The following is a 25,845-nucleotide window of genomic DNA, read 5'->3' as shown; positions in this document are numbered from 1 at the left end:
TTGAAAGATGACATTAGCCATTAGCCATATTTTAAAACAAATATTATAAGACAATTGTTATGGTTATATAAAGCCACCTTAAGTACAGATTAGAAACAAAATAAGAAAGAAATTTAAAATATAAATAACCAAAATGATTTTTATAAACTGTCGTTTGAAAGCATAGATCAAATCCCAATATTAAAAAGTGGTGTTGCGGGGACTGGGGTTGTGGCTCAGTGGTAGAGTGCTTGCCTAGCATGCATAAGACACTGGGTTTGATCCCTAGCACCATATTAAAAAAAAGAAAAAAAATAACCAACTAAAAAGGGTATTGTATTCATTAAAAATAACCTTATAACTATTACGAGGATCTTTCCCTCCCTTTTCTATTCCCTATTTCCATGAAGACTAATAGCTACTTCAATTTATATCTTCTCTAAGCCCTTTAACATATTCACTTTTTAATCTTATTGAAAGACTACTGATAAATTTCCAAAAATAGGCAAAACTTTCTAATTTTCTTAAACTATTTGGCAATTAAAACTACTTGAGGGGCTGGGGTTGTGGCTCAGAGGTAGAGTGCTCACATAGTATGTGTGAGGAACTCAGTTCAATCCTCAGCACCACATATAATAATCCTCAGCACCTCCTATAACTAAAAAATAAAAATAAATAAGTGAAGGTATTGTGGCCATCTACAACTAAAAAAATTAAACAAATGCTTCAGCATGCATCATATTTATCAAAATTTTTAAGTTATCATTTACCAAATACTTTCTAACACAAATGCTGAAATTCATATTTTAAGAGTAAATCACATGCCGGGCGTGGTGTCACACACCTTTAATCCCAGTGGCTTAAGAGGCTGAGACAGGAGGATTACAAGTTCAAAGCCAGCCTCAGCAATTTAGCAAGACACTGTCTCTTGCCCCTGGGTTCAATCCCTGGTAACAAAAAGAATAAAAAAAGGTAAATCACAAAAATATTTTGTGTATAATTGTATAGGTAGTAATGATCATTGGAAGTATTAAAAGAAACAATTAAAAAAGAATAGAACAAATGCTTCAGGACATCGGGCTTGACTGTGATATTTTTGGATAAGACCAAAAAAGCATGGAAAACAACAGCAAAATTAGACGAATTGGATTATATCCAACTAAAACGTTTCTGTACCGCAAAGGAAACAATTATCAGAGTGAACATACCAAATAGGAGAAAATATGTATAAACTGTAAGGTCAGGCAGCAGCGACAGAAAGGAGGCAGAGGCGACAGAAAGGAGGCAGATTTTATAAGGCTGCTGAATGGGGCTTTATTGAGATTTCGCTTCTGGGCAGAACCCTCAGACCAACAGGGTAAGAAGAGGGTCTGAGGAGAAGCAAGCAGGGGCTCCACCGGACTGGAATTTGGTTTTTGTTTTTGTTTTTTTTTTTAGTTGTAGATGGACAGGATGCCTTTATTTGTTCAGTTTTTTATGTGGTGCTAAGGCTCGAATCCAGTGCCTCACACATGCTAGGCAAGTGCTCTGCTACTGAGTTATGGCCCCAGGCCCAGATTGGAATTTTTATTGGGCTTAGGGCAGGAAGGCAGGGGTTGGGACAGGAAAAGGGAGTTTTAGAGTCCTTTGTCCTACTGGGGCTGGTCCAGGGATCTGGCTAAGATCCAGGATTGGCCAGGAGAGCCCGCTGACTGACTGGTGGTTCTGTCCATGCTTGGTCAGTTGGTCGTTCTTTCTGGTTGCTTAATCACCTCAAAGTGATGTAACATAAACTATACTGCCAATAAAGAATTAACAGCAGAATATATAAAGGAATTCTAAAAACTCAATAGCAATCAAGCAAATAAGGTGGTTAAAAAGCAAGCATAGGGGACTGGGATTGTGGCTCAGCGGAAGAACGTTCGCCTAGCATGCGTGGGGCCCTGGGTTCCATCCTCAGCACCACAAAAAAATAAATAAATAAATGGAATAAAGGTATTGTGTCCAGTACAACTAAACAAATAAATTAAAAAAAAGAAATTTTTAAAAAAGCAAGCATAATCCTAAGCAGATATTTTTGAAAGAAGACTTATAAGGGATGGGGATATAGCTCAGTTGGTAGAGTGCTTGCCTTGCATACAAAACGAATGGCAACAAGTATATGAAAAAATGCTCAACATTTTTCATTATGAGGGGAAATGCAAGTCAAAACCACAAGGTATCATCACCTCATCCTAGTAAGAATGGCTACTATCAAAAATCATAAAGACAATGAGTGTTGGTGAGAATATGAAGAAAAGGGAACCCTTGTATGCTGTTGGTACAAATGTAAATTAATGCAGCCATTAGGAAAAACAATGTGATGAGTACTCAAAAAATTAAAAATGGAACTACCTTATAATGCAGTTATCCAACTCTGGGGTATATATCCATAGGAAACAAAATCAATATTTCAAAGAGGCATCTGCCCTTTCATATTCATTGCAGCATTATTCATAATGGCTAAGATATGAAGTTAACCTAAGTGTCCATCAGTCAACGAATGATTGAGAAAATGTGGTACATATACAAAATGGAATACTATTCAACCATAAGAAAAGATAAAATCCCATCACTTGCAACAACACAGACAGAAATGGAGATCATCATATTAAATGAAATAGACATGGAAACACAAGTACCACATGATCTCAGTCATATGTAGAATCTACAAAAGTTGATCTCATAGAAGTTAAGAGTGGAATTGGGGCACTGGGGATGTGGCTCAAGTGGTAGCGCACTGCCCTGGCATGCGCGAGGCTCTGGGTTCAATCCTCAGCACCACATAAAAATAAATAAAGATAATTGTGTCCACCTAAATAAAACAAAAAATAAAATAAATATTTTTTAAAGAAGAGTGAAATGATAACTACCAGTGTGTGGGGGGGGAGGGGGCAAAAGGACAGTCAGTGTAAGTAATAACTGATAGGGTTAGTTCATAAAGATAGAGGCTGTTTCCAAAGGAAATAAAAATGCTAACACCTCCAGAGCTCTTCCCCTACCTCCTCAACCTGTTGCCAAGGTTACCTGTTTCCAGGAAATTGTTCCTCCCAGCAAGCAGGTTAATGAATGCCCCCTGAGCTATTCCCTTCCTGCCTATTCATTGTCACCCTTGGATCACTCCACCTTTTGGTCACTAGTCAGTAGGCAAGATAAGTGGACGAGGAGGCATGAGAATAAAGGAAATCTAAAATGTATGAAAGGGGCAGGACACTCCCACTTCATCAGACACCAGCTCTGAGGCCCCTTCTCTGTGGAGAAGTCTATCTCTGTTCTGTTGTCCTTTAAATAAAACTTGCTTTCCAAGCTTGCCTTGGTGTTTCTCAGATGTTCACTCTTCAACATTCCTGGGGAATGAGACCAGATCCTGATTGATTCTCATCACCAGTAACAGCAGAAGCCAGGGAGAGTAGTGAAAAGGGAGGAAAAGAGAAAAGTTATCAATGGGTACATTTAGATAGGAGTAAAGAAGTATTGGAGTTCTCTTGCACAGTACGGTGACTGTAAACAAAATCACATATTGCATATTTCAAAAAGCTAGAAGATAGGATTCTGAATATTTTCACCATAAAGAAATGATAAAAGTTTAAGGAGACAGATAATGTTTAATCTGAAATAAACATTGTATGGTGTGTGTGTGTATATATATATATATATATATACACCCATATACTATCACATGGTATCCATTAATATGTGCAAAATGTTTTTAGTATTTTTTTTTAGTTTTAGGTGGATACAATATCTTTATTTTATTTTTATGTGGTGCTGAGGATCGAACCCAGTGCCTCACATGTGCTAGGCGAGCGCTCTACCACTTGAGCCACAATCCCAGCCCCTGTGAAAATTTTTAAATAAAGAAAAAGTAAAATATATTTACCAAAAGTGGGTCAGAAGCAAACAAACCTTAGAATTATGTTTAGGGACTGAGCAAATCCTAAATCTCTACCTTGGACACTCTGCATGTGAAGTTTTCTCCAAATATACACTATCAGTGAAACCAGAGTTTTGAGATGAAACTAGATTCCCCAATTCACCAATTTCCTTCTGGGTTCTTGTCTCGCAAATTTGAAGAATAAAATCGATGGACAATAATGGAAAGGAGAGTAAATGGAGCAGCATTTATTAAAGTGAGGAGAAAGAGAACTCCCAAGATGTGGGAGGGGGCCAGACAGCAGAAAAACCTACTTTTGTGTGCTAGCTTAGGGGCTTTATGAGTCTGGGGTATTAGCATTGATCAAAATCTGCGTTAAACAGGTTTTGAAAAAGTATTAGCTGTGTCCTTTATCCTGAGTCTTCATCCTTCCTGTAATTCCCTTTTAGGTTCACTCCTCCAACCTTCAGTCCATCCAAGTGGCCATCCCCTCTCACCATCCCCAACACGAAGGAGTTGGCTGGAGTGTCCCCACAGCTGAGCCTCAGGGTCTTTTATATTTGAAATAGGCCTTGACCTTGCCCACGATTATTTCTACAGGTTAGTCTACAGGTGTAGTCTCTGCCTTTGAATAAGACCTCGATTTTTTGGTGCATTGCCTGACCATTATCTATTCTTATTCACCAGCATGTCCTGTGGTGGAGAACTTCTGGGAAGGACCTTGTTGGTCCTGCCAATTCCTTATGGTTGTAGGATGCACTGAAATCAAGATGATGAAATTACTATTGCCAATGAATTCAGCATCCATACACAATCTAACCCCCCCAAAAACAACAACAACAACAACAACAAAACCCACAATCATTTGAGTAAGAACTCTAATAGAAGATCTGGGAAGTATGGTTGCCAAGGTAGATCATTGAAGAGCAGAAAAATATTGGCTTTCTTTCTTGTGATTCATACACTATCCAGAAGCTTCTGGCTTACTGGAATTTTAAATGTAACTCAAAATCATTTGGCAAAAACTGTGAAACAGCACAATTTTCACTAACAAGTCCTTGCACATTCTCAATAGCAGATGGGTAATTTGGGCTATCTACCCACTATGATTTCAAGCTACAGAGAGCCAGATTCTATAATTAGATCTATGTGGTTGGCCTGGAAAGTGCCAAGTTAGGAATGACACTAATTCTGTCCTGCACACTTGTGTTTGGGGCCACCTGACTGGGAAACTATCTTCTCTACTTTTCTCCCCAGCTTTCTGTTTCAGTGAGGGCATGAAGCCTGAAGCCATCTTCTCACACAGGAGCTCCACAGGCTGAAGAAAAGACTGACCGTGCTGTGTTTGAGATGCCCCAGTCTAATGGGGAAACCTGTCCAGGTTCCTTAGCAACCTTCCCCACTTTAACAGGGTGACCTCCACCTACTTCCTTCCCTTTGTAAGCCTGAAAGTTCCAGTTTTCACATGAGAAAGCCAGAAAGAGACTGGGGTAAAATGAGACTGTTGAAGGGAAAGAAGGAGGGAGAGAGGGAAAGAAGGGAAGAAAAGACAGGAGTTCTGGAAAAAAAGAATAAAAGAAAGGAAGCAAGGAAGAAAAGAAGAAAATTTCCAGTGTGTGTGTTTCAATGCTTGTTGTATATGTTTATTAACACACTGAACAGGAGAAAAATATAATAAAAGCAAATGAAAATTAGTAACAGAAATATATACATGAGAAGGAGCATTGATTCAACCAGCCACCATCCAATGCATTAGGGATTAACTGAATGGCAACTGTAGGCAGGTAGGGTGTGGCTGCAGGAGGCAGGTCCCTGGGGGTGTGCTTTGGGGATTTATATTTTGCCCCTGGGGAGTTGAGCTTAGTCTCTTTCTGCTTCCTAGTGTGATGTCTGGAGCTGCTTCCCTTTGCCACACTCCTCCGCCATGATGTTCATCCTCACCTAGAGCACTGAAGAGTGGAGCTGGCCATCTATGAACTGACACCTCTGAAACTGTGAGACGGAGATAAACTTTTCCTCCTCTATGTTGTTATCAGATTTTTTAGTCACAGCCATAAAAAAGGCTGACTAAAACACAATTTATTCTTTGAATATTAAGGCACGAATCTCCTTCCTGTATGCATGCATTCGAAGGACTGCATGAGCCCTACCTGAAAAAAAATGATTTGACAGGCTCACTGGACAACTAAGACATAAATCTAAATATTCAACTCAGGAGTAAAGAAGTTGTGACCAAAGAACTAATGGCAAGCACTGAAAGCTTTTAAATAGAGAATTAAAGCCAAACAGTTGTAGGAATTAAGACTTTGGAAGTCAATTGAAATGCTAAAAGCTTTGACAAAATCAAAATAACTAATAAGTACTGCCTAAAAATTTCCCATGAAGCTTAAAAAACATAAAAAATAATTGAAAAAAAATTTTTGCTTAATGTCAACTTTTTTTTTCAATTCTATTCTGACTTTTCATTTTACTAAAATTCTATTTTTTTTTTTTTTTTTTTGGTACCAGGGATTGAACTCAGGGGCGCTTAGCCACTGAGCCACATCCCCAGGCCTTTTTATGTTTTATTTTGAGATGGGGTCTGTAAGGAGCAACTGCCATAGACATTCTGGGATATGCGGGGACTCACTAAGTTGCTAACCATAGGAACAGCAGCCATTGAACTGCTTAGTCATGTCTGCTTGCAATTGATAAAGAGCTATAAGGGGCATTAGCCATAGGCATGCTTAGCAATGACTGGTTACAGTTGATAGGGGCACAGCTCCATGGACATGCACAAACAATATGCTCAGCTGCAATTATATTATCTCACTGGACTAACCAATGGAAACTGACTTTCACTAGATGTGACCAATCACCAACTTGGAACTCTATTTAAATTACTGGTCCTGCCACATTGAAGAGTTTTTGCTCCAAGGACATTGGTGAGACTGGCTGCCTTGCTGTCTATCCCTAGACTGACTCCATCATTCCCTGACATCCAGCCTTCAGCTGGAGAGAACCACCAGACAAGGACAATGTCTGCTCTTTGGCTAAGAGATGTCGCGTGGCATTGGAGGTATCTGGGGGCTTGTGGTTGCCCTAGGATTTGTGATTTTCTTATAGTGTTTAATTAGTTTGCATTGAATGCTAGTTGGGGTGCTCCCGCACACCCAACAATTTTTGCATTAATTGTTTGTTTTTTATGATTGGTGTGGTCGAATATATGCTTGCATTAAAGACAATCTGCTTCCAAGTACAGTAATTATTAATAACACTACTCGTTATGGGGTCTCCCTAAATTGCTTAGGGATTTGCTAATTGCTGAGGCTAGCTTTGAACTTTAGATCCTCCTACTTTAGCCTCCTGAGCAGTTGGGATTACAGGTGTAAATTACATGCTAGGCTTGAGTTAATTTTGATGTATTCTTTTTACATTTAAAACATACCCATTTTTATCAAACTACTTTATACATCTACATAGACATTCAACCATTGGTATATTTTCAGAGAGAAATATAGAATAATATTTTTAATGATAGTGATAGTTGTTTCTTGCTGAAGGACTTTGAAATGACTTCCCTCTTTGTGTTTCTGTATTGCTTATTTTTTAAACCATACAAGCATTTATTGAAAAATTCATTTTATAAAAAGGAAAATAAAACACAGGGCTGGATTGCTAAACCAATAGCATATCAACAAACAAAAGTGAGGACGACTGTTTAAATTCCATCATGGAACTGGGTGAGGCAATAATTATTTGGTCTATATACCTACCATGTGTATAAGAAAGTAAAGAAACTCCATTTCTTTAAAACTATTTTATAGAGTTTTTCAAACATTTGGAAGAGTTTCTCCTCATCCAAATTGGTGAAAATTTGCTTTATTACTGTTATATTTAATAAGTAACCAAAGATAGCCATTAATCAACGTTTCAAATATACAGCTGTTTTCAACCCTCAGTCAAAATATCAAATGTGTTGCAGAGCCTTGAAACACCTTATTTTTCTTTAAAATGGTGTCGTGCATTCTATCAAGCAAATGTTAGCTTACTTCCCATCCATCTGTCAAAAACCTCACTCTAGATCATGAAAGATCAGTGGCCTTCAATCTCTCTACACTGCACATTTCCGCCAACTTGAACAGAGATTTTTGTCTATGTGTTATTATTCATTCATTTGCTAAATAATTTTTGTGGAGTCATTTAACTTTGGGAAACTCAGAAAAATTCAGTTCAGGGCACAATTATGCCCAATTTCATTAAATTACTTTTGGCAAATGGTGCTGGCTTTGTACAATAGTTTTCAAACATCTAATAAGTAATTGCTTGTAATTGTGCCATTGTCTGATAGTGAAATGAAAGAACAGACACTGCGGCGGTGATGCAACTCCCCCCATTTGTGTGCTACTGCAAAACTCTCTGGCCCAGCAATTCCTCCTGACTGTCATGCTGTGGAAATTGCAGGGTGTGCAGCAATGAAGGCTTTTAACTTATGAAGAAGGACCAAGAGGAAAAAAAAGGAATCGAATTACACAAATGAGTCCTGGCAGCCAAATTGTATTTGTCTTCTTAGCTGACAGGACCCTGCCTGGCCAATATGGAAGGGCCTACCACATTGTTTGGAACCTTAATTACTTCACAGCTTTAATTTCAATCCCTTAAATTGTGACACTGCAAGAAAATTCACTCAGCACTAGAAGAAATTGCTGGGCCTCAAGGTTACTGTGTCTTCCTGATCCTTCTCAGGAAAAAGAAGTGAAAAAAAAAATCGTAGTCAAGCTGCTACTTTAAATTATGCATTAGGTCATTAGTGTGTTCATTCACTGATCATTTATTGAGTATCTACTATGTGTTAGCCACTGATCTAGTCACTAGGGATACCACAGTAGAGATCACAGACAAGTGATATTGTGATATAATAAGGAACATACTTGCCCTTTGACCTTGGTTCATGACCCTTAGCTCATAAAATTATTGGAGTGACTGAAATGATGAGCGCGTTTTGTATGTTAATGAGATGACTGGTGTCTGAGAGGCCCTAGAGAGCTTCAGTATGGGTGCTGATCACAGGAAACACTAAGGCAGGATTAGAGAGCCAGGACTTTCAGCCCCATCCTCCAGCCTCTGAAAAGGGAGAAGGGCTGAAGATCCAGTGGATTAACAATGCCTACACAATGAAGCCTTCATAAAACCCCAAAGGACAGGGTTTGGTGAGCTTCTGGTTGCTGAATACCCAGAGGGGTCAAAAGGGTGGCACTTCTAAGGAAGATATGGAAACTTTGTACCCCTTCCCCCACACCTTGCCTTATACAGCTCTTCATCTATATCTTTTATGAATATAATCAACTAGTAAGTGCTTCCCTGAGTTAAATGCGCCATCCTGACAAATTAATCAAAACCAAAGAAGGGGTAGGAAGAACCCCAATTTACAGTCAGTCATTAGAAATACAGATAATACCCTGTGATTGGCATCTATAGTGGGAGCCACGCTTGTGGGACTGAGCTCTTAACCCGTGTGACCTGATGCTCTCTCAAGATATATGGTGTCTGAGTTGAATTCTATTATAGGACACATAGCTGGTGTTGCATGGAGAATTTCTTGGTATATGAGGAAAATTCCCCCATACATTTTGGACACACAAAGTCATTTATTGCAATCTCTTTGAAAACATTCCCTAGGGCTGGGATGTGGCTCAGTGACAGAGTTCTTGCCTAACATGCAGGAGGCCCTGGGTTCAACCCCCAGTGCTGAAAAAAATTTTTTCCTAATTTATGCTGAATATTATTATACAACTGTACTCTCCCAATTCAAAGCAAGCTTTCTTCCAAATCATCATGGTCCTTCATTTAACCCTTGTCTGCTGCTTTATTAAAGAAGTACTCTGACTCAGTTATCCCACTCCTCAGTTTATACCCAAAGGACATAGCCACATCAATGTTTAAAACAGCACAATTCACAAAAGCTAAACTGTGGAACCAACCTAGGTGCCCTTCAACAGATGAATGGATAAAGAAAATGTGGTGCATATACATAATGGAATATATTACTCAGCCATAAAGAAGAATGAAATTATGACATTTGTAGGTAAATGGATGGAACTGGAGACTATCATGCTCAGTGAAATAAGCCAATTCTAAAAAAACCCAAATATAAATGTTTTTTTCTGATATGCAGATACTTACTCACGATAAGGGGGAGTAGATGTTCACTGGATTAGACAAAGGGGACTGAATGGAAGGGAGCAGGGACAGGAATAGGAAAGACAGTAGAATTAATTGGACATAACTTTCCTATGTTCACATATGAATACATGGCCAGTGAAATTACACATCTTGAACAACCACAAGAATGGGCAGTTAGGACTGGGGTTGTGGCTCAGTGGTAGGGCGCTTACCTAGCACATGCAGGGCCCTGGGTTGGATCCTCAGCACCACGTAAAAAATGAGTGAATGGAATAAATGTATTGTGTCCAACTACAACTAAAAAATATTTTTAAAAAAGAATGGGTGAAGATAGCCAATCCCTAAAAAACAAATGCCAAATGTCTTCTTTGATATAATGAGAGCAACTAAGAACAGAGCAGGGAGGAAGAGCAGGAGGAAAAGATTAACATTAAACAGAGACATGAGGTGGGAGGGAAAGGGAGAGAAAAGGGAAATTGCATGGAAATAGAAGGAGACCCTCATTGTTATACAAAATTACATATAAGAGGAAGTGAGGGGAAAGGGGAAAAAAACAAGGGGGAGAAATGAATTACAGTAGAGGGGGTAGAGAGAGAAGATTGGAGGGGAGGGGAGGGGGGATAGTAGAGGATAGAAAAGGTAGCAGAATACAACAGTTACTAATATGGCATTATGTAAAAATGTGGATGTGTAACCGATGTGATTCTGCAATCTGTATATGGGGTAAAAATGGGAGTTCATAACCCACTTGAATCTAATGTATGAAATATGATATGTCAAGAGCTTTGTAATGTTTTGAACAACCAATAAAAAAAGGGAAAAAAAAGAATGGGCAGTTATACTTTATGTATATATGATATGTCAAAATACATCTACTGTCATATATATCTAAAAGGAACAATTTTAAAAAACCTATTCTGTCCAATATCCCCTACTATATAAGAATCACTTTGACATTAGGACTTTGTTTTATTCAACTTGGCATCAATTCTAGATTGAATTGTGTGTCCCTTAAAAAAAATGTTTAAGTCCTAACCCACATTTCTTCAGAATGCTACTTTATTTGGAAACAGTCTATATAAATGTAATCAAGTTAAAATGAGGTCATTAGGTAGGTAAGCCCTAATCCATTATCACTAGTGAATTTATACAAAAAAAAATTGGACAAAAAGGTAGATATGCACAAGAGAAGGCCACCTGAAGATTTACAAGCCAAGGAATTACAAAGATTGCTGACAAACTATCACAAGCCAAGAAAAAAAGAGGAGTCTTCCCCTGGTACCTTCACTGGGAGCGTGGCCCTGTCAATGTCTTGATTTTGGACCTCTGGCCTCCAAAGTTATGAAAGAATGAATTTCTGTTATTCTAAGTCACCAAGTTTGTGGTACTTTTTTATGGGAGCCCCATCAAACCCATATAGTGTCACTCTAAGAGCTTAGGAATGAACAATGAATATTTGATGAATAAGTAAAACACTATAAATAAGTAATTTCATGTCCATTTGACAAATTTAAAACTCAGGCATAAATATATTTGAGCTTTCTATGTGACAAGGATGTGGATTTGGTTGACTGTCAAAGCTTAGATAGTTCTCTAACAAAGAAATAAGGTTTTGTGATAGTGTTCCTTTTCTTTAATAAACATCATCCATTTAGCTTTCTATAGTTTAGCAGGGGAAATGTAAGACCTTTACCTTTCTCCTAGAGAAGAAATGTAAATCAAAGGACAGAGTTGATTACTAGAGGATGACCTCACAAGTCAGACCTCAAAGGGAATCAAGTATCTCAAGCTGTCTGAAAATGAAATATTTGGGACTTTCTTTATAGGCTGGAAAGGAAGTTGAATTCCTTTGGGTTGCCACTGGGGCAAAGTCCATCCTGCAACCTTTGCAATGTACATTATGAGTAACCTTGAACATCTACCCAGTATGAAGTGACTTGAGACTTAGAGGTAGCTTTGCTCTGCAATTGAGTCTGTCTTTCGCAAAGGAAGGTCAATAATTCATTTGCCAGCACATAGGACTAGTTAGATCTCGGTTAGCATCCAGAATAGCAGCCAAAGACAAGCCCAAACTAAAGTCAGAAAGTCAATGAAATGTAGTATTGAAAAATCATCAGCTTTGGAGTCAGACAGACCTGAGTTTGAATTTGACCTCCCCAAGGCAAGTCAGTAAATTTTTCTCAGCCTCTGTTTCCTTATGAATAGTGAAAATTGTTATCAGGGATACCATAGAGTTTGAACAGAAATGCTGAAGAATCCTGAGACAATTTACTTTGAAAAATTCTTATCCACAATTTTTTCAGGGCCACCGTAAGTATCTCTCTGAATTTTTGTTTTATACTCATCAGGTAATGCTTATTAACTGCTATAAAACCACAATACTAAAATTTCATTGGCTTAATATAATTGTTCTTTCTTATTTACTTCCTAGTTGAATGTGTGTCAGGGGACTCTCAGGGCAGCTCTCCTCTAAATGATGATTCCTAATGTCTTGTGATGATGCTATTTTAAGTATTGGCTTCTGAGACCCCAGGGCAGAAAAAGGGAAAATTGTGGATGATCATAAGATCATTTGATATGGCTAGTTCTAGAAGAAGTATATTTCAATTCTGCATATACCCCATTGGCCAGACCTAGTTAGACAGCCCAAATTAACAGCAAGAGAGGCTGGAAAGGGCTGGGATTGTGGCTCAGAGGCAGAGCACTGACCTACCATGCATGAGGCACTGGGTTCGATCCTCAACACCACACAAAAAGTAAAATAAAGATATTGTGTCCACCTATAACTAAAAAATAAATATATATATATATATTTTTTAAAAAAAGAGAGGCTGGAAAATGTATACAGAAAGAGGAAATGGGTGGATAATCATCTAAGTCCTTCCTGCAACAGTCTTATTTCATATGAAGGGAGTCGGGGCTTAGAGTTTATCTGCGTCAGTTTTAATTCTAACTGAACAATTGTATATAGTTTCAAAAGATTTTTACAATTTCATATAACTGATTGCCTAGAAAGAATCTCTCTTTCAAACTCACCTTAGAGATAGTTGTTTTCTTGTTGATAGGGAGCTGAATTCTTTAAAATGGTGGCCAAATTCTCAGTGACAAAGTAGAATGGTTTTCATAGGCTATATAGTGGCATGGAACCCAGGCTCACATGTGAAACAAGGACAGCAAGGAACCCATACTCAAAACTATGTCAAAAATGAGTGCTTGGCCTCCAGGATGAGCAGTAGAAAAGGGAAGTATAGTACATATGATAAAATCATCATATGGTTGAATCAGAAGGATCTTTAGAGACTGCAAATGACATGTGGCATAGGAAATATCTGATGATATTTCACAGGAAGTATCACTGTGGATACTTTTCTGCATTTCCAGATTGCACCTTAATCAAGAAAAATGTTACTTTTACTACTCAAAGGAACTAAAAACATTTTTTTCTTTCATCATAATGTAGCAGAAATTCTAGAGAGAAGAATTAGCATATGGCAAGATTGAGGGTACAGATTGCTCATATTACAGTGAGAGAAAGGAAGTGCTACAAACACGAGAGACGCCATGTAATTTACTTCCAGTATTATGATGGAATGAGGGAATCCTCTTAACAATCCAGTGAAAAATACTCTATCTAAAGTGAAATTTGAAAATAATCTTAAATAAACTTTCAAGATTACTTTGCAGAAAGTAGCATAGGCTTTGAGGGGGAAAAAAACATCCCAGTAGATATGCATAAAAGTTAATTCATGAAATATGTGTTTGAGGAATGATCAAGGTGCTATCTGTCCACGGGGGAGCAAAAGTGAGGGAAGTAAAGTAAAAGAATACAAGTAGAGTTTATTTCTGAAGTGCCTAAGAAGTGATATTTTTTTAATTTATACACATATTGGCTATGGGATTTGATCCCCCTCAAAAACTTACACACTGTTCAAGTTATATAGATTCTATGCCCTTTTCACCCAAGTTCCACAGGAGTATTAAAAGCATGCTTCAGCTTCAAGGTCGACTTTATTAGCCTGGGCAGAAAGAATTTTGAATAAACAAAGCCAGTGAGCAAATCTTCCACACAACATCAGTCAAATCCTACCAACTGTCAGGAAAGACTGATTAACCTGTTTTCCCTATTTTCACTAGAACCAAGAGTGGAACTATTCATCTATCATAAGAAAACCTATTCTAACAATATGGCCAGCCAGATAATGAATGGTTTACAACTGACTGGCTGGTCTTTTTTAAAGAGATCATGCCTAAAAATGTGTATGCATATGCACTTTGACCAAGAGATCATACTCCTAGGAAAGACATGTTGGCAAAATATGAAAAGCTTTGCACAAGTCTATTCATTTAGCATTGTTTAGAATATCAAGACTTGGGCATAACCCAAATATCCATAAATAAGGTATTGTTTGAGTAAATTATATTATATTCATATGAAGTGAAAAGTGTGGATAGAATGCCACTATTTAGCTAAGAAAGGGGGTGTGCATTTTGTCAAAAAAGCTGTCAAAGACCATTAAGGTTCTGTCCAAAAAAACTCAGGCACCATCATGATTAATTGGCCATCAACTTGACTGGGTTGAGAGACCTAGAAAATGAAAATCACACTTTTGGGTGTATCTGTGAGGGTATTTCCAGAGACCATTAGTATGTGGATCAGTGATTTGAGTTTGGGCCCACCCTGAATGTGGGTGGCACCATTCAAAAAGTTGGGGGCTGGATTGGGACAAAAAACAGAAGGACGAAGCCCACCTGATCATAGCTGTATTCTTCTTGAGCAGCTGCAATTTTTTTTGCTGCTGCCATTGCCCATGGACATCAGACTCCAGCTCCTTCAGCCTTTGAATTTGAACTCCCAACAGCATCTCTCCAGGGAGCTGCAGGCCTTCAGCATTGGACTGGGACTGTGTCATTAGCTTCACTTTTTCTAAAGTTTCCAATTTCTTGGACTGAGCAGCTATCGGTTTCTCTGGCTCTCCAGCTTTCAGATGGCTATTGTAGGACAATAACCTACTGTAGGACAATGCTATAAAATTTATTAAAATTTATTAAAACCTGGCTTCTGAATGAGTAGGTCAATCTAATAAATTCCCTTTTATAATTTTGTATGTGTATAAATGTGTATGTATGTGTATAATTACTTCTGTTCCTCTAGAGAACCCTGACTAATATAGACACCAAATTAAAGAGGCATCTACTGACGAAGATAAAAAAATTGGAGAATCAATTAGAATAATTTTAGTGGATTAAAACACATGAAAAACACATGAGACATGAGTTCATACTGGTATTTTAGAAATGGTCATTGTTCACCTTTGGAAGATACTAGGGAACTAATTCACATGCATAGTTTATATTATAACAATAAAAGCATAAAGCAAAAATTTTAAAAAAGGTTTGTATCAGGAGGAAAGGAATAGGATGTAGCATATACAAATATGAAATATATTTCTTTGAATATACCTTGATTTATAGATTTTACTTTTTATAATTTTTACAAGTTATATCTTTAAAATTTGAAAGCAAAATAAAACATGTTCTATTTTATTATTATTGTTTTTAATTTTTTCTTAAACTTTTGGTTAACATGTAATAATTGCATGCATTAATGAGGTACAGTGTTATATTTCAATGTATGCATATTGCAGGCACTGATCAAATCACAGTAATTAGACTTTTCCCCCCATTATTGCTTTATGTTTGGAAACATCAAGACCATCTCTTATAGATCTTCATAAAATATATGAGGTTATTATGAATCATAGTCATTCCAATATGCTATTGCTATTATTGTTTACATAGTGTTTGTATATAAAATTGACCCTTAAGTAATAGAAGTTTGAATTGTTCAGGTCCCCTTATATGTGGATTTTTGTCTATTTTTGGTGATTTGTGACAATTTGAAAAAACTCACAAACTGTGTAGCCTTCAAATATTCAAAAATTAAGAAAAAAGTATGTCACAAATATATAAAATATACGTAGACCATAGTTTATTTTATTATTTACCACCACAAAATATATACAAATCTATCACAAAAGTTTAAAATTTATTAAAACTTATACATACAAAACTTCACAAAACTGTACATGGTGCCATTCATAGTGCAGGGAAATGTAAAAAATAATAAAGATGCAGTATTAAATCATAACTGCATAAAATTAACTGTAGTACCTCCTGTACTTATTTCATAGCCACATCTTGTTGCTATTGCAATGAGTTTGTGTTGTATCTGCTTAACTGCCTTGTGGTGCTAATTATCTCCGTGTGAGCAGCCTGTCTCTCCAGGAAATTTTGTGTCACAGTAAAAAGCAGTCTCCGCTATTTCTGTGTATTTTCACCATATATAACACATTTAACATACAAAATATGTGCTAATTGACTGTTTATCAGTGAGGCTTCTGGACAACAGCAGGCTATTACTAGTTAATATTGCTATAGTCATTAGTTACACACACAGTTCAATTGGTAGCAGGAGCAGAGAGTAGAGCCCAGAGAGCTTAGAGCAGCCCCACCACCCCCAGCTGGCCTAGCCACCCTCACAACCCACCCAGTCACCACCACCACAACCAGAAACATCTAGTAGAACCCTGAGCAGCCCCACCACCCCCATCCTCAGTGCATGCAGCTAGCAGGTCCAGCACCACAGAGAGTGGCAAAGGGCCGGGTGGTCTGGGTAGCTTCACACTCATGGGCAGCACTTGCTAGCAAGGATAAGGTCATCACAAAGAAGGTTTTGGGGAACAGTCAAGGGTTTCGATGTAAGAACTGCATATGGATTAATCAACAGGCATGACACCTAGGAAGGTGTGTCTGTACACCAGGAGAATGACCCCAGGGAGTGCCTTTGCAACTTCAGAGGAGACTCTGGAGAGTTCGATGAAATGGAAAGAGAAAAGGGTGTGCTGCCAGCAGAGATTCCGGCCCCAGCCCCTGTGGAGTTCCAGTTCAAGATAGTAAAACTGCAGCAGACCAGATCATTATAGATAATATTCACCTCCTAAGGGTCCTGTGGGCAATTACCAGAAGAGTAATCATGAGAAAAAGAATGCAAGATCAGAAAACATACTGATAGGAGGGTGCTGATAGCCAGGGTGCAGGAGAATAAGGTAGAACAGTAAGACAGAATGTATCCAGTTATAAAACAATTCCAGAGAGGCCCTCCTCACCGGAGACAGCCTAGAGATGAAGCCAATGAAAAGGACAAGGGAAACCAAGGGTATGAGACCCAAGGTCAGCAGCTACTTCAAACATCAGTACCACTGTATCTTTAATTACCAACACAGATGTCCTGAAAACCCCAAATCATAAAATGACAAAGAAACAAATATGGCTAATCTACCAGCTGAGAATTTGTCCACTCCTGAGGCTGGGCAGGACAGGACTTGCTAAACATCAGCTCACTATCTCTACCAACATCTAGTCATCCATAAAGAAAAAATGAATAGGAAATTCCAACAATAAGAAGTAAATCCAAGGGTTAGGGTTGTGGCTCAGAGGAAAGAGTGCGCACCTAGTACATGTGAGGCACTGGGTTTGATCCCCAGCACCACATAAAAATAAAATAAAGGTATTGTGTCCATCTACAACTAAAAAATAAATGTTTTTTTTTTTTAAAAAAAAAGAAGTAAACCTGAAATTGGAGCTGAAGACCTTAAGTGTTTTTTTTTTTTTTTTTTGTCTGTTAACTGGATAACTAGCTCTATTTGTATCATCTATGCAGCATGGGATTTTTATAATTTTTTACCTAAAGATATAATGTATGTTTATGGTAACGACAAACATGATTTTATATAAAAGCCAGGTTTTTCTCAATTTATCTTTAAACGTTTTATTTATTTATTATTTTGGTACCAGGAATTAAACCCAGGGTCACTTAACCACGGAGCCACACCCCAGCCCATTTTTGGTGTTGTTTTGTTTTGTATTGTTTTTTGTTTTTTGCAGGGGGCAGGTACCAGGGATTGAACTCAGGGGCACTCAACCACTGAGCCACATCCCCAGCCCTATTTTGCATTTTATTTAGAGACAGGGTCTCACTGAGTTGCTTAGTGCCTCACTATTGCTGAGGCTGGCTTTGAACTCACGATTCTCCTGCCTCAGCCTCACGTACTGCTGAGGTGTCACCACACCCAGCATGTTTTGTTTTGAGACAGGGTCTTAGAGCCTTGCAAGTTGCTGAGGTTGCTCTCAAACATGCGATTCTCCTGCCTCAGCCTCTCAAGCACTGGGATTACAGGGGTGTGCTACTGTGCCCAACTAAAAGTTTTTAAATTATTTCATATCTGATCAAGTTGAGTTTTTTTTTAAGAACTTCTTTTTTTAAGTTTGTAATAAAGTTTACAACATGATTTTGCAAAATAGTCAAAAAACTTCAAGCACTTGTTAATAAAGTTCTTACATAATTTTTTTTTTAAAAAGTTATATACAGGTTTCCAACTACATGGAGAGTCAGCATGTCCAGTCTTCCCATTAGTTAAGAGTTGATTGTAATTAATATATATGTATGTATGTGTGTATGTATATAAATATATATAAATATACATAAATAAATATATATACAAATACATATATATAACTATATATAAATATACATATATAAATCAAATATATATTTGTAATATATTTTAATATGCATAACATGTATATTTATATATGCACATGTGTCTGTACACAAGAAAGGTATCATACACATTTACAGAACTACATTTGAAAAATATAGGAATCTGACTAAAATAAAGAAGGCATATAGAGATAATTAAGTGGAGTTTTTATAATACTGCAATGATATGCATTTGTTCAACTCTGAAATACTATGAGAGTGATTCATTAATCAAATGGTTATTAAGGGCCTATGTGACAGAGGTACTGTACTGATGACAAACATAAAATCCCTGCTATGTGGTGGGAAAATAAAACAATGAACAAGTAAATAACCCACAAATGTGTAATTACAAACAGCAGTGAGAGCATTAGTGTACCAACCAATGTTTACTGAATGGTCAGGAACTCTCATAAAGGGTAGACTTACTATTTTACGGAGGAAGAAACTGAAGTCCATCTATGTTAAGCAACTAGGCAAAGGTCAAAGAGCTTATGCATGAAGGAACTGTGAACCCAACCCAAGCTGACTGCAGAGCACTAGCTCTTATACTTCACTGAGTAGGAAACAGGAGAACAGTTGGTCCTTTTCCTTTTATTGACTAGGTAAGGCTTCTCTGAGTACCTAACTTGTATGCTTAGAAACACAGCATTAGGAAGAGTGAACTTGACCCATGTGTTTTTTAAATGACCTTCTAAATGTTGGAAAGCAGAGATGGCAGATAAGCAAAAGAAGAAGAAGCGTTGTTCCTTTGGCCCCTCCAGTCATTAGCTCAGGCCAAATGGGATCATGTGGCAAAGGAGACTATGGTGAAATGTTTGGCCTGGCAATATGGAGTGAAAGAAAAGGAAAGGAATATCAGTTGCTGATGAGGTTATAGCACTCATAATCAAATCATTTCACCTCTGAATATTCCTGCATTAACACAGGAGATTTGGGGAACATATTCAAACCATAAAAAGCTTCTGACCATCATGAAGCATACTGATGGTTACAGAGTCTGTGGATATTGGATGTTGTGAATGGAGTGCATCCTTAGTAAATTAGTTTGAAGTAGTAAATGCAGAAAAGAGTGTGTACCATGATAATTGTGAAAGAAGCTCTGATGAGTGTAACAACAGACAAAGAGTTTGGGAGAATGTTAGGAAGAAGCAACTTGCTTTAAAGTCAATGAGTCAGTCCATTTTGGAAAAGGAGAAGGAACCAGAAAATTATCAGGGCAAAAGTTTAATTCGTATCAGAAGCATTTTAAGTTTTCCCAAGAATTTCAATACAAAGATTGTCTTTATTTTAAAATCATTTCCCTGCCAGGTGCAGTGGTGCATGCCTGTAATCCCAGTAGTTTAAGAGGCTGAGGCAAGAGGATTGTGAGTTCAAAGCCAGCCTCAGCAAAAGCGAGGTGCTAAGCAACTCAGTGAGACCCTGTCTCTAAATAAAATACAAAATAGAGCTGGGGATGGGGCTCAGTGGTCCAGTGCCCCTGAGTTCAATCCCTGGTACCAAAAAAAAAAAAATGAAGAAGGGAAGAGAGGAAGAGAAAGATAAGAGGGAGGGAAGAGGAAGGAGGAGGGAAGAGGAGCAAAAGGGAAGAAAAGACTTTACTAATAATAAGGGAACAGTTAAATATATTGTATTCCTTCATCAATTCCATGATTCTTTCACAGTTTTTAAATATATTTATGACAATGTGCAATTTGCCAAAATGTTTTAGAATATATAGCATAAAACCAGCATACACATAGTGCTTACGACTGCATAAAAGATATTGTAGGCATTACTTGGAAAAGAATAAGCCAAAAAGAAGTTGTTTTGCATTACTACCCTATGTGCATATAGGATTATATAACCCGTGTAACTGTACATCATGTACAACTAGAAGAATGAGAAGTTATACTCCATTTATGTCTGATATGTCAAAATGCATTTTACTGTCATGTATAACTAATTAGGATAAATTAAATATTTTTTTTCAAAAAACATAAGTTGGTTTGTATTATACAATAAAAAGTAGAGGTTTTTTTTTCTTTTATAAAAAATGTGTTAATTTTGTATTGTTTTTGTAATGTAAACAAACAATTAGGAAATGTATCACTGTAGGTAATTAACCAGGACTGCTATGATTAAAAAGTCAAAGATTTATCTGAGAATGATCTTTTGGCTAAAAATGAATCCCCATTACTTACTATTTTAAGCAAGGGTCTTTTTACCCACACAGACTTAGTGGCAACTAAGAAGCAAAAGAAAAAGGAAAGCAGTCCTAAAACAGGGCCAAACTGTGCTGAGGAAGAAGCTGCCGAGTACCAGACTGTACAGTCAGGAACACAGCACCCACCTCTAAGTCTCCAGGATGCACTCAGAATTGAGAGCTAAGGTATGTGGAACATACACTGGAAAAAACAAGCACCTGTTTTAAATGCATAGATTTCCCTTTTCATGTGTGAGTTTTTAAATGAATGGATCCCCAAAATGATCAAATATGTAAAATTAGCATCCTCTATTTTTCAGCTAACTCCTTGTAAAAAGATCAGGGATGCAGAATAAGCTGGAATTTTGCAGAGGGTCTATTCTTGATCAGATGCTACCCATTGGTCACACCTGAAAAAGGCATCTTAATGGCCCTTTCTTTTTGGATAGTACTATTCTTAGCATAATTCTCCTGGCCTCATTGGGGATAAGCGTGTCCAGAAGGAAAAAAGGGCTGAGACCTAGAGACTAGCAATTTTTCACTGGGAATAGACTTGCAGGATCGGAGAGAACAGGGTAATTATCTTTAGCAATGAAATTGTTTTGATAAGGCCATGGAGGAGGGGGCAATGTGAAGGAATAAATAGGTCAGTTCATTTTTATCAGTTTCCCTGACTCAGCAGCTCTTTGGCTGCTTTAACACAGAATAGCAGCCCTGACAACTCCTGGATCAGCAGAGCATATGCTGTTTAAATAAAACCTATCTATGTGTTGCAATATGGCTCATCCTCAAAAACTTGCCTTTCCTACAAAAATATCAATAGTTCGGTCCCCATCCTTCAGCAGTTCTACATCTCACTTTCTGCCTTTCACTGAGTAACTACTTCTCTTTCAGAACTGGTGTACAGAACCTTTAATCCCTCATAAAATTGCACATCTTTCTGAGTTAGGAAAAATTTTCAAGTACCTGCTAAAACTAGAGAATGGAGACTTCAAATTGCAAGCTTCCTGTTGAGCTACAGCCACTGGTCTGCACTGTAAAAAGGTCTGATAATGTGGGAAGAGTGAAGCAAATCTCCCACAAGCCTATTCATGTGCAGAATAAGGCAGGTTGGCAGCACCTCCCTCCCTGTTCAATCATTGCCCTTTTATTAACCTTCAAGAAAGCCTTTGATTGTTCCTCTTCTGATTACCACATCCCTGTCCCAGCTCCTGAAATAGGTCTGCATGATGCATAACCTGTGATTTCCCATCAAGAAGAATCTCAATCTCCTGACTAGGTGAATTGAACTCCATCCTCAATTCGTCCTCATGCACATATAAACACAGTGTTGAAACCCAAAAGACACACACCTATAATCCCAGTGACTCAGGAGGATGAGGCAGGAGTATTGCAAGTTTGAGGACAGCCTCAGCAACTTAGCAAGGCCCTAAGCTAAGATGCTAGCCTCTTCTGGACTGGAATCACACTCAAGTGGCTCTGGGGTGTCCAGAGTGACCCCACCATCACAAGTCCAATAGGCATTGCCTTAGTGGGCACTCTCTGTGGTAGCCTTGCCTTTGTGACAGTTCTCTACCTGGGCCCTGAGGCTCTATGGGCCATCCTTCGAAATCAAGATGGAAACAGTCATGCCCCTGCAGCTCATGATTGCTGGCACTAGTGGAGTTGACACCACATGGATGTTACCAAATTCTACCACCTGGCCCTGTGGAGGAATGGCCACTGCGGTCTGCACTGAATCTGAACCCACTGGATACATATTTGGGATGGCTAAGGGGACTGTGCCAGACTTCAGGGAGCAGAGACAAGGCTGCACCAGGTGATGATTGGCAAGTTTCAATAGGTACCCAAGGATCTTCCTTTGACATAGTTCTGTCCCACATTCCTTGGTGCCCTGGGGCTATTATGGGATAGATAATTCAATTATCTATGAAATGCCTTTGGAATCATTTTTTATAATCTTGGTGAATAGCACCAGACTTGGACCCATCTATACTATTCTCATCACACCCTTGGTTTTCTCTCCTGAGCAAGCTTTTTCAATCTTTACAACATGTTGGGTCTGAGAATATTCCAAATCTTTAAGTTCTACTTTCCTTTTAACACAAATCGTTTTAAATTCATTTCTCTCTTCTTGCATTTTACTATAAGCAACCCAAGGAAGCCATGTCGAACACTAAACATTTTTCTTAGCGGTTTATTCTGTCAAATATTCTACTTTAACATTTACAAGTATGTTCCATAAAGCACTAGGATACAAACAATTCAGCCATGTTTTTTGCTGCTCTATAACAAGGATGGCCTTTCCCCCAGTTTCCAATAATATGGTCCTCATTTCTATCAGAGTTATCATGAGAATGACCTTTACATTTCTACTAACATTCATTTTAGGATTACTTAGTTATTTTTTAAGCTTGTCAGTTTCTCTACAACTCTCCTCTTCTTCCGACCCCTGGTTAGAATTGTCCTTTACAGTCTGATAATGACAATGTGGGCTTTTTTCTAATCTACTCCTGCAAACTCTTTCAGTCTCTGCCCATTACCCAATTCTGTATTTGTTATAGCAGCACTCTACTTCTTGGTTCCAAGTTCTGTCTTAGTTCAGGCTTCTATAAGAAGACAACTTAGACTGGGTAATTGACAAATAACAGAAAGGTTGGGGAATGCATCTCAGTGGTACAGCACTTGCCTAGCATGCATGAGCTCCTGGGTTCAAGCCCCAGTTCTACCAAAAAAAAAAGCATATAAACCATTTTTTTTTTACTCACAGTCCTAGAGGTTTGAAAGTTCAAGACTGAGGTATAAGCAGATTTAATCCCTGGTCAAGTCTTACTCTCTGCCTTATAAATGACATCTTGTTATATCCTTAGTCTTCTTCAAGCCCTTTTATTTGGATGCTAATCCTATCCATGAAGGCTCCACCCTCATGACCTAATCATCTCCCAAATGTCCTTTGAAGGTTAGGTTTCAACATGTGAATTTTGGAGGGACATGTTAATATCCTAGCAAATAGAACTTGTGGGTCTGTTGTGGAGACATCCAATAGCCATAGGAAACAATGGGAAGTCATCATGAGGGGAACCCAGTCTATCTCCCCCTAAAGACTAATATTAAGAACAATCAGGCTGGTGCGGTGGCACATGCCTGTGATCCCAGCAGCTCGGGAGGGTGAGGCAGGAAGATAGAAAGTTCAAAGCCAGCCTCAACAACTTAGCGAGGCCCTAAGCAACTCAATGAGACCCTGTCTCTAAATAAAATACAAAAGAAGCTGAGGATGTGACTCAGTGGTTGAGTGCCCCTGTGTTCAATCACGGGTACCAAAATACAAACAAACAAACAAAAACAAAACAAAACAAAAAGAACAACCAGTAGACACACATAAAGAGGTGTATCTCAGAGAAAAGGCCACCAAAAATATAAAGTAACATTTCTTCAGGTACTTCCATATAATAACATTTTATGAACAGTCACTGTGTTTCAGACACTGCTCTGTCTTACATGTATCTACTTATTTAATTCTCACAACACCTGTGAATTAGTTAAGATTACTATCTCCATTTAAAGATGAAGAAATTCAGGCACAAGTATACACGTTTTATAACCCCAATACAATCTGTATCAGGAGTCAAGAAACTTTTTCTACAAAATCAAATAGTAAATATACTTGCATTGTGGACCACATAAGTTCTTTATCCCAACTACTCAACTTTGCCATTTCAGTGTGAATAGAGAAATAAACAATATGCATATGAATGGACATGATTGTGTTCCAATAAAGTTTCTTTACAAAAATAAATAAAGGCTCCAGTACAGATTTGGCCCTTGGGCCATAGTTTATGGATCTCTGATCTATATTTCTGGACCACAGAAATTGGTCAGAGGCATGTGATGTCAGGGATCCAAAACTGTAGCTTGGAAATAATGAGATTTTTTTTTTTCCCTTTCTGCCAGGCATTTTGGTCTTGTGGGTCTGCATCACACAGGGAATTTATTTTAGGTTTGCAATGTGTCCAAGGAACATAACTATTTACTTAAGGGAGCCAAAAAAATTTATGGCCCCCAAAAGGAGCCATTAAGGGAGGATCCCAAACATAACTTACATCAGGATAGGAAAGAAAGCGTAGGCCTGGCATCTTTGGACATGTTCTGAGATTTCTTCCCCCAAATGATAAAGGCAGACTCCATCAGGATGACCCATCCTCAGAACAATGTCATTCCAGTGGATATTTGAGGCAAAAATGAGAGAGAAGCATCCTTACTATTTATAATTTAAGTTTGGAAATTTCAGCATAGACCAACTTTCTCCTACATTCTAGGTTCTGATAATTACTATTTGAATTAGTTAGCATGTGAAGGATCCCATTTCAGAAACCCTCACTCCAAACAAGGCTGCTACAGGCCTGCAGACACAGCTATTGAAATCTTTATCAGATGGTTGGTTACTTAGCATGAGGAACAGTGACTGTCTGGAAAGAGTTTCTTTCAAGGTTTTTCTGATGAGGTTGGACAATCTGGCAAGACCAGTAGTTTCACATATTCATAGCAGCACCCTATTTCTAGAACCTTCTTCTTTTTCATCTGTGTGCTGTCAATAAATGAGGAATTCTCTTACCCAAACCTAAAAACTCTGCCTCACAGAAAATCTGATTAATAATGCCTGCTGATTAATAAATGTTAGCTCAAGTGTCAGAATATGGACTAAGACTTGCTTTCATTAATAACCTGCCATCTGGTCACAAGGTTATAGGGGAGGAGACATACAGCTCCTACATAACTCTAGTTTTCTGAAGCTACCAAAAAATATCAACCAAAAAACTCTGACCAAATTGTTTGACCAATCTGATGATTGAGGTCAGGCCTTCCAGATGCATTCATTTGTTTACCCAGAGTATCTTTTGTGCAAATTGATGTTCCAAAGACACAGAAGATATGAACTTATCTTCCAGGAAACCACAGTTTGGTACTCTAGAGAAAAGAAAATATAGTGAACATATTTTAATATTTTCTAAAGATTGCTATTTTCAAACC

This window comes from Callospermophilus lateralis, chromosome X, assembly GCF_048772815.1.
Source record: "Callospermophilus lateralis isolate mCalLat2 chromosome X, mCalLat2.hap1, whole genome shotgun sequence".
Taxonomy (NCBI): domain Eukaryota; kingdom Metazoa; phylum Chordata; class Mammalia; order Rodentia; family Sciuridae; genus Callospermophilus; species Callospermophilus lateralis.
This window is presented reverse-complemented; position numbering follows the sequence as displayed.